General features: G+C 54.5%; 1 long non-coding RNA gene across 2 annotated transcripts in view; it reads right to left on the bottom strand.

Annotated features, from left to right (window-relative positions):
• LOC127932066 (uncharacterized) overlaps window positions 1–3906 on the bottom strand; it is a 4911-nt gene extending 1005 nt beyond the window's left edge. Inside the window, exons 1-3 of one of the 2 annotated variants that reach the window (XR_008143826.1) lie at window positions 3849–3906; window positions 632–727; window positions 294–353 (exon numbers count right to left, since the gene is read on the bottom strand). This is a non-coding gene — a long non-coding RNA (uncharacterized LOC127932066). Of the gene's footprint in view, window positions 1–293; window positions 354–631; window positions 728–3848 lie in introns of those variants that run through there. The other variant, XR_008143827.1, reaches the window with a different exon arrangement.
• Between the last annotated feature and the right edge of the window lie 3594 nt (window positions 3907–7500).

Here is a 7500-nt window from a genome sequence, read left to right as displayed (position 1 = left end):
CACTAGGCTACCTGACGCCTCTACACTCTAACCACTAGGCTACCTGCCGCCTCTACACTCTATCCACTAGGCTACCTGCTGCCGCACTAACCACTAGGCTACCTGCCGCCTCTACACTCTATCCACTAGGCTACCTGCTGCCGCACTAACCACTAGGCTACCTGCCGCCTCTACACTCTATCCACTAGGCTACCTGCCGCTCTAACCACTAGGCTACCTGCCGCCTCTACACTCTATCCACTAGGCTACCTGCCGCTCTAACCACTAGGCTACCTGCCGCCTCTACACTCTATCCACTAGGCTACCTGCCGCTCTAACCACTAGGCTACCTGCCGCTCTAACCACTAGGCTACCTGCCGCCTCTACACTCTATCCACTAGGCTACCTGCCGCTCTATCCACTAGGCTACCTGCCGCCTCTACACTCTATCCACTAGGCTACCTGCCGCTCTAACCACTAGGCTACCTGCCGCCTCTACACTCTAACCACTAGGCTACCTGCCGCTCTAACCACTAGGCTACCTGCCGCATCTAGACTATCCACTAGGCTATCTGCCGCTCTAACCACTAGGCTACCTGCCGCCTCTACACTCTATACACTAGGCTATCTGCCGCTCTAACCACTAGGCTACCTGCCGCTCTAACCACTAGGCTACCTGCCGCTCTAACCACTAGGCTACCTGCCGCTCTAACCACTAGGCTACCTGCCGCTCTAACCACTAGGCTACCTGTCGCCTCTACACTATCCACTAGGCTACCTGCCGCCTCTACACTAACCACTAGGCTACCTGCCGCTCTATCCACTAGGCTACCTGCCGCTCTATCCACTAGGCTACCTGCCGCTCTATCCACTAGGCTACCTGCCGCCTCTACACTAACCACTAGGCTACCTGCCGCTCTTTCCACGAGACTACCTGCCGCTCTAACCGCTCGGCTACCGGCCGCTCGAACCACTAGGCTATCTGCCGCCTCTACACTCTAACCACTAGACTACCTACCGCTCTAACCACTAGGCTACCTGCCGCTCTAACCACCACTAGGCTACCTGCCGCTCTAATCACTAGATACCTGCCGCTCTAACCACTGGGCTACCTGCCGCTCTAACCACTAGACTACCTGCCGCCTCCACTAGGCTACTCTAACCACTGGGCTACCTCCGCTCTAACCACTAGAATACCTGCCGCTCTAACCACTAGGCTACCTGCCGCCTCTAACCTATCCACTAGGCTACCTGCCGCTCTATCCACTAAGCTACCTGCCGCCTCTACACTCTATCCACTAAGCTAACTTCCGCTACTATCCACTAGGCTACCTGCCGCCTCTACACTCTAACCACTAGGCTACCTGCCGCCTCTATCCACTAGGCTACCTGCCCTCCCTATCCACTAGGCTACCTGCAGCTCTAACCACTAGGCTACCTGCCGCTCAACCACTAGGCTACCTGCCGCCTCTACACTCTAACCACTAGGCTACCTGCCGCCTCTACACTCTATCCACGAGGCTACCTGCCGCTCTAACCACTAGGCTACCTGCCGCCTCTACACTCTATCCACTAGTCTACCTGCCGCTCTAACCACTAGGCTACCTGCCGCCTCTACACTCTAACCACTAGGCTACCTGCTGCTCTTACCACTAGGCTACCTGCCGCCTCTAACCACCACTAGGCTACCTGCCGCTCTAACCACTAGGCTACCTGCCGCCTCTAACCACTAGGCTACCTGCCGCTCTAACCACTAGACAACCTGCCGCTCTAACCACTAGACTACCTGCCGCTCTCAGCACTAGGCTACCTGCCGCTCTAACCACTAGACTACCTGCCTCCTCTAACCACTAGGCTACCTGCCGCTCTAACCCCTAGGCTACCTGTCGCTCTAACCACTAGGCTACCTGCCGCCTCTACACTCTATCCACTAGGCTACCTGCCTCCTCACTAACCACTAGGCTACCTGCCGCCTCTAACCACTAGGCTACCTGCCGCTCTAACCACTAGGCTACCTGCCGCCTCTCATCCACTAGGCTACCTGCCGCTCTAACCACTAGGCTACCTGCCGCCTCTAACTCTATCCACGAGGCTACCTGCCGCTCTAACCACTAGGCTACCTGCCGCCTCTACACTCTATCCACTAGGCTACCTGCCTCTCTAACCACTAGGCTACCTGCCGCTCTAACCAGCTAGGCTACCTGCCTCCTCTAACCACTAGACTATCTGCCTCCTCAAACCACTAGGCTACCTGTCGCTCTAACCGCTAGGCTACCTGCCGCCTCTACACTCTATCCACTAGGCTATCTGCCTCCTCTACACACTATCCACTAGGCTACCTGCCACTCTAACCACTAGGCTACCTGCCGCCTCTACACTATCCACTAGACTACCTGCCGCTCTAACCACTAGGCTACCTGCCGCCTCTACACTCTATCCACTAGGCTACCTGCCGCCTCTACACTCTATCCACTAGGATACCTGACGCCTCTACACTCTATCCACTAGACTACCTGCCGCTCTAACCACTAGGCTACCTGTCGCTCTAACCGCTAGGCTATCTGCCGCCTCTACACTCTATCCACTAGGATACCTGACGCCTCTACACTCTATCCACTAGACTACCTGCCGCTCTAACCACTAGGCTACCTGTCGCTCTAACCACTGGGCTACCTGCCGCCTCTAACCACTAGACTATCTGCCGCCTCTACACTCTAACCACTGGGCTACCTCCCGCTCTATCCACTAGAATACCTGCCGCTCTAACCACTAGGCTACCTGCCGCCTCTACACTCTATCCACTAGGCTACCTGCCGCTCTATCCACTAGGCTACCTGCCGCCTCTACACTCTAACCACTAGGCTACCTGCTGCTCTAACCACTAGGCTACCTGCCGCCTCTACACTCTAACCACTAGGCTATCTGCCGCTCTATCCACTAGGCTACCTGCCGCCTCTATCCACTAGGCTACCTGCAGCTCTAAGCACTAGGCTACCTGCCGCTCAACCACTAGGCTACCTGCCGCCTCTACACTCCACTAGGCTACCTGCCGCTCTAACCACTAGGCTACCTGCCGCCTCTACACTCTATCTACTAGGCTACCTGCCGCTCTAACCCACTAGGCTACCTGCCGCCTCTACACTCTAACCACTAGGCTACCTGCCGCCTCTACACTCTATCCACTAGGCTACCTGCCGCCTCTACACTCTATCCACTCGGCTACCTGCCGCCTCTAACTCTATCCACCTGCCGCCTCTACCTGCTGCCACTAGGCTACCTGCCGCTCCCACTAGGCTACCTGCCGCCTCTACACTCTATCCACTAGGCTACCTGCCGCTCTAACCACTAGGCTACCTGCCGCCTCTACACTCTATCCACTAGGCTACCTGCCGCCTCTACACTCTATCCACTAGGCTACCTGCCGCCTCTACACTCTATCCACTAGGCTACCTGCCGCTCTATCCACTAGGCTACCTGCCGCTCTATCCACTAGGCTACCTGCCGCCTCTACACTCTATCCACTAGGCTACCTGCCGCTCTATCCACTAGGCTACCTGCCGCCTCTACACTCTATCCACTAGGCTACCTGCTGCCGCACTAACCACTAGGCTACCTGCCGCCTCTACACTCTATCCACTAGGCTACCTGCCGCTCTAACCACTAGGCTACCTGCCGCCTCTACACTCTATCCACTAGGCTACCTGCCGCCGCTACAACCTATCCACTAGGCTACCTGCCGCCTCTACACTCTATCCACTAGGCTACCTGCCGCTCTATCCACTAGGCTACCTGCCGCCTCTACACTCTATCCACTAGGCTACCTGCCGCTCTATCCACTAGGCTACCTGCCACTCTAACCACTAGGCTACCTGCCGCTCTAACCACTAGGCTACCTGCCGCTCTAACCACTAGGCTACCTGCCGCTCTACACCACTAGGCTACCTGCCGCTCTATCCACTAGGCTACCTGCCGCTCTAACCACTAGGCTACCTGCCACTCCAACCACTAGGCTACCTGCCACTCTATCCACTAGGCTACCTGCCGCTCTAACCAGTAGGCTACCTGCCGCCTCTACACTCTAACCACTAGGCTACCTGCCGCTCTAACCACTAGGCTACCTGCCGCTCTAACCACTAGGCTACCTGTCGCCTCTACACTATCCACTAGGCTACCTGCCGCCTCTACACTAACCACTAGGCTACCTGCCGCTCTATCCACTAGGCTACCTGCCGCTCTATCCACTAGGCTACCTGCCGCTCTATCCACTAGGCTACCTGCCGCCTCTACACTAACCACTAGGCTACCTGCCGCTCTTTCCACGAGACTACCTGCCGCTCTAACCGCTCGGCTACCGGCCGCTCGAACCACTAGGCTATCTGCCGCCTCTACACTCTAACCACTAGACTACCTACCGCTCTTATCACTAGGCTACCTGCCTCCTCTACACTCTAACCACTACGCTACCTGCCGCTCTAATCACTAGGCTACCTGCCGCCTCTACACTCTATCCACTAGGCTACCTGCCGCTCTAATCACTAGGATACCTGCCGCCTCTACACTCTATCCACAAGGCTACCTGCCGCCTCTACACTCTATCCACTAGGATACCTGCCGCCTCTACACTCTAACCACTTGGCTACCTGCCGCTCTAACCACTAGACTACCTGCCGCTCTCACCACTAGGCTACCTGCCGCCTCTACACTATCCACTAGGCTACCTGCCTCTCTAACCACTAGGCTACCTGCCGCCTCTACACTATCCACTAGGCTACCTGCCGCCTCTACACCCTAACCACTAGGCTACCTGCTGCCTCTACACTCTAACCACTAAACAACCTTAATTTTGTATCACCGTGAGTCCAGCTATGTGAAGATTAAAGGTGTTTTAGGCCTATAGAGTAAAGTTCACCAGCTGGAGTACTAAGTGCTGGAAGACATACAATAAGAAAAAGAAATGAATCCTTTGGAAATGAAAAATGTATGTATGTAGTGACGCGTAGACGAATGTGGGCCTAGCTTTGGGAAGAAGCAATGAAGGCCTGGAGGAATGGGGGAGGGATGGAGGGGAAATGGGGAATGAAGGAGAAAAGTGGGAATGAAGGAGTAATGGGGGGATAGGGGAGGAATGGGGAATGAAGGAGTAATGGGGGGGATAGGGGGAGGAATGGGGAATGAAGGAGTAATGGGGGGGGGTAAGGAATGGGGAATGAAGGAGTAATGTGGGGGGAATGGGGAATGAAGGAGAACAGGGGGAATGAAGGAGTAATGGGGGATAGGGAGGAATGGGGAATGAAGGAGTAATGGGGGGATATGGGGAGGAATGTGGAATGAAGGAGCAATGTGGGGGGAATAGGGGAGGAATGGGGAATGAATGAAGGAGAGACAGGGGGAATGAAGGGGGGGAATAGGGGGGAATGGGGAATGGGGTAATGAAGGAGAAAGGGGGAGGAATGGGAATGAAGGAGTAATGGGGGGATAGGGGAGGAATGGGGAATGAAGGAGTAATGGGGGGGAATAGGGGAGGAATGGGAATGAAGGAGCAATGTGGGGGAATAGGGAAGGAATGGGAATGAAGGGGGGGGGGGAATAGGGGGAGGAATGGGGAATGAAGGAGTAATGTGGGAATGGGGGGATAATGGGGGGAATAGGGTGAGGAATGGGAAGGAAGGAGTAATGGGGGGGGGGAGGAATGTGGAAGGGAGTAATGGGGGGGAATAGGGGGAGGAATGGGGAATGAAGGAGTAATGGGGGAATAGGGGGAGGAATGGGGAATGAAGGAGCAATGAGGGGGAGAGGGGGAGGAATGGGAATGAAGGAGAATGGGGGGAATAGAGGGGAGGAATGGGGAATGAAGAGAATGTGGGGGAGACCGAAAGGGAGAGAATGCACCAGAGACCGAGAGAGAGATGCAAGAGACCGAGAGAGAGAGATGTGGAGGACCGAAGGAATGCACCAGGGACAGAAGGAGTAATGGGGGGGATAGGGGGAGGAATGTGGAATGAAGGAGCAATGAGAGAGAGAGAGAGAGAGAGAGGGGGGACAGGGGAGGAATGAGATGGAAGAGAAGGAGAATGTGGGAGAGGGGGAGAGAATGTGAGAAGGAGGAGAATGTGGGGAGGGTAGGGGAGGAATGTGGACAAAAGGAAATGAGACAGGAAAGGGGAGGAATGTGGAATGCACCAGAGACCGAATGAGGGGAGATAGGGGAGGAATGGGGAATGAAGGAGTAATGTGATGTGGGGGATAGGGGGAGGAATAGAAATGAAGGAGTAATGTGGGGGGATGAGACAGAGATAGGGGGAGGAATGGGGAATGAAGGAGTAATGTGGGGACCGTGGGGAGGAATGGGAGAGAGAATGGGGAGAGAGAGAGATGTGACAGAAGGAGATGGGGGGAGGACAGGAATGGGAATGAAGGAGTAATGGGGGAGGTAGGGGGAATGGGAATGAAGGAGAATGGGGGGGAATAGGGGGAGGAGGAATGAGGGAAGGATAGGAGGGAGAGAATGAGGAATGGGGGATAGAGAGAATGAGGAGAATGGGGGGATAGAGGAATGGGAGAGAATGGGGGATGAGGAATGGGGAATGAAGGAGTAATGGGGGGGAATAGGGGGAGCAATGGGGAATGAAGGAGGACAGGGGGAATGAAGGGGGAATAGAGGGAGGAATGGGGATTGAAGGAGTAATGGGGGGGGAGGGAGAGGAATGGGAAGAAGGAGTAATGGGGGATAGGGGAGGAATGGGGAATGAAGGAGTAATGGGGGGGATAGGGGGAGGAATGGGGATTGAAGGAGTAATGGGGGGATAGGGGGAGAATGGGGAATGAAGGAGTAATGGGGGGGATAGGGAGGAATGGGGAATGAAGGAGTAATGGGGGAATAGGGGAGGAATGTGGAATGAAGGAGTAATGTGGGGGGAATAGGGTGAGGAATGGGGAATGAAAATAATGTGGGGGAGAATAGGGTGAGAATGGGGAATGAAGGAGTAATGGGGGATAGGGAGGAATGAGGAATGAAGGAGGACAGGGGGAATGAAGGGGGGAATAGGGGGGGATGGGGAATGAAGGAGTAATGGGGGGGAGACAGAGAGAGAGAGAGAGAGAGAGATGCACCAGAGACCGAAAGAGAGAGAGAGAGAGAGAGAGAGAGAGAGAGAGAGAGAGAGAGAGAGAGATGCACCAGAGACCGAGAGAGAGAGAGAGAGTAACCTTGGGAAAATCCTCTGCATTATTATTAACAGCAGACTCGTACATTTCCTCAATGAAAACAATGTACTGAGCAAATGTCAAATTGGCTTTTTACCAAATTACCGTACAACAGACCATGTATTCACCCTGCACACCTTAATTGACAACCAAACAAACCAAAACAAAGGCAAAGCCTTCTCATGCTTTGTTGATTTCAAAAAAGCCTTCGACTCAATTTGGCATGAGGGTCTGCTATACAAACTGATGGAAAGTGGTGTTGGGGGTAAAACATATGACATTATAAAATCCATGTACACAAACAACAAGTGTGTGGTT

The sequence above is a fragment of the Oncorhynchus keta genome, chromosome 10, assembly GCF_023373465.1.
Source record: "Oncorhynchus keta strain PuntledgeMale-10-30-2019 chromosome 10, Oket_V2, whole genome shotgun sequence".
NCBI classification, from domain to species: Eukaryota; Metazoa; Chordata; class Actinopteri; order Salmoniformes; family Salmonidae; genus Oncorhynchus; species Oncorhynchus keta.
The sequence above is the reverse complement of the archived record's forward strand: the minus strand, read 5'-3'. Positions and strand labels throughout refer to the sequence as shown.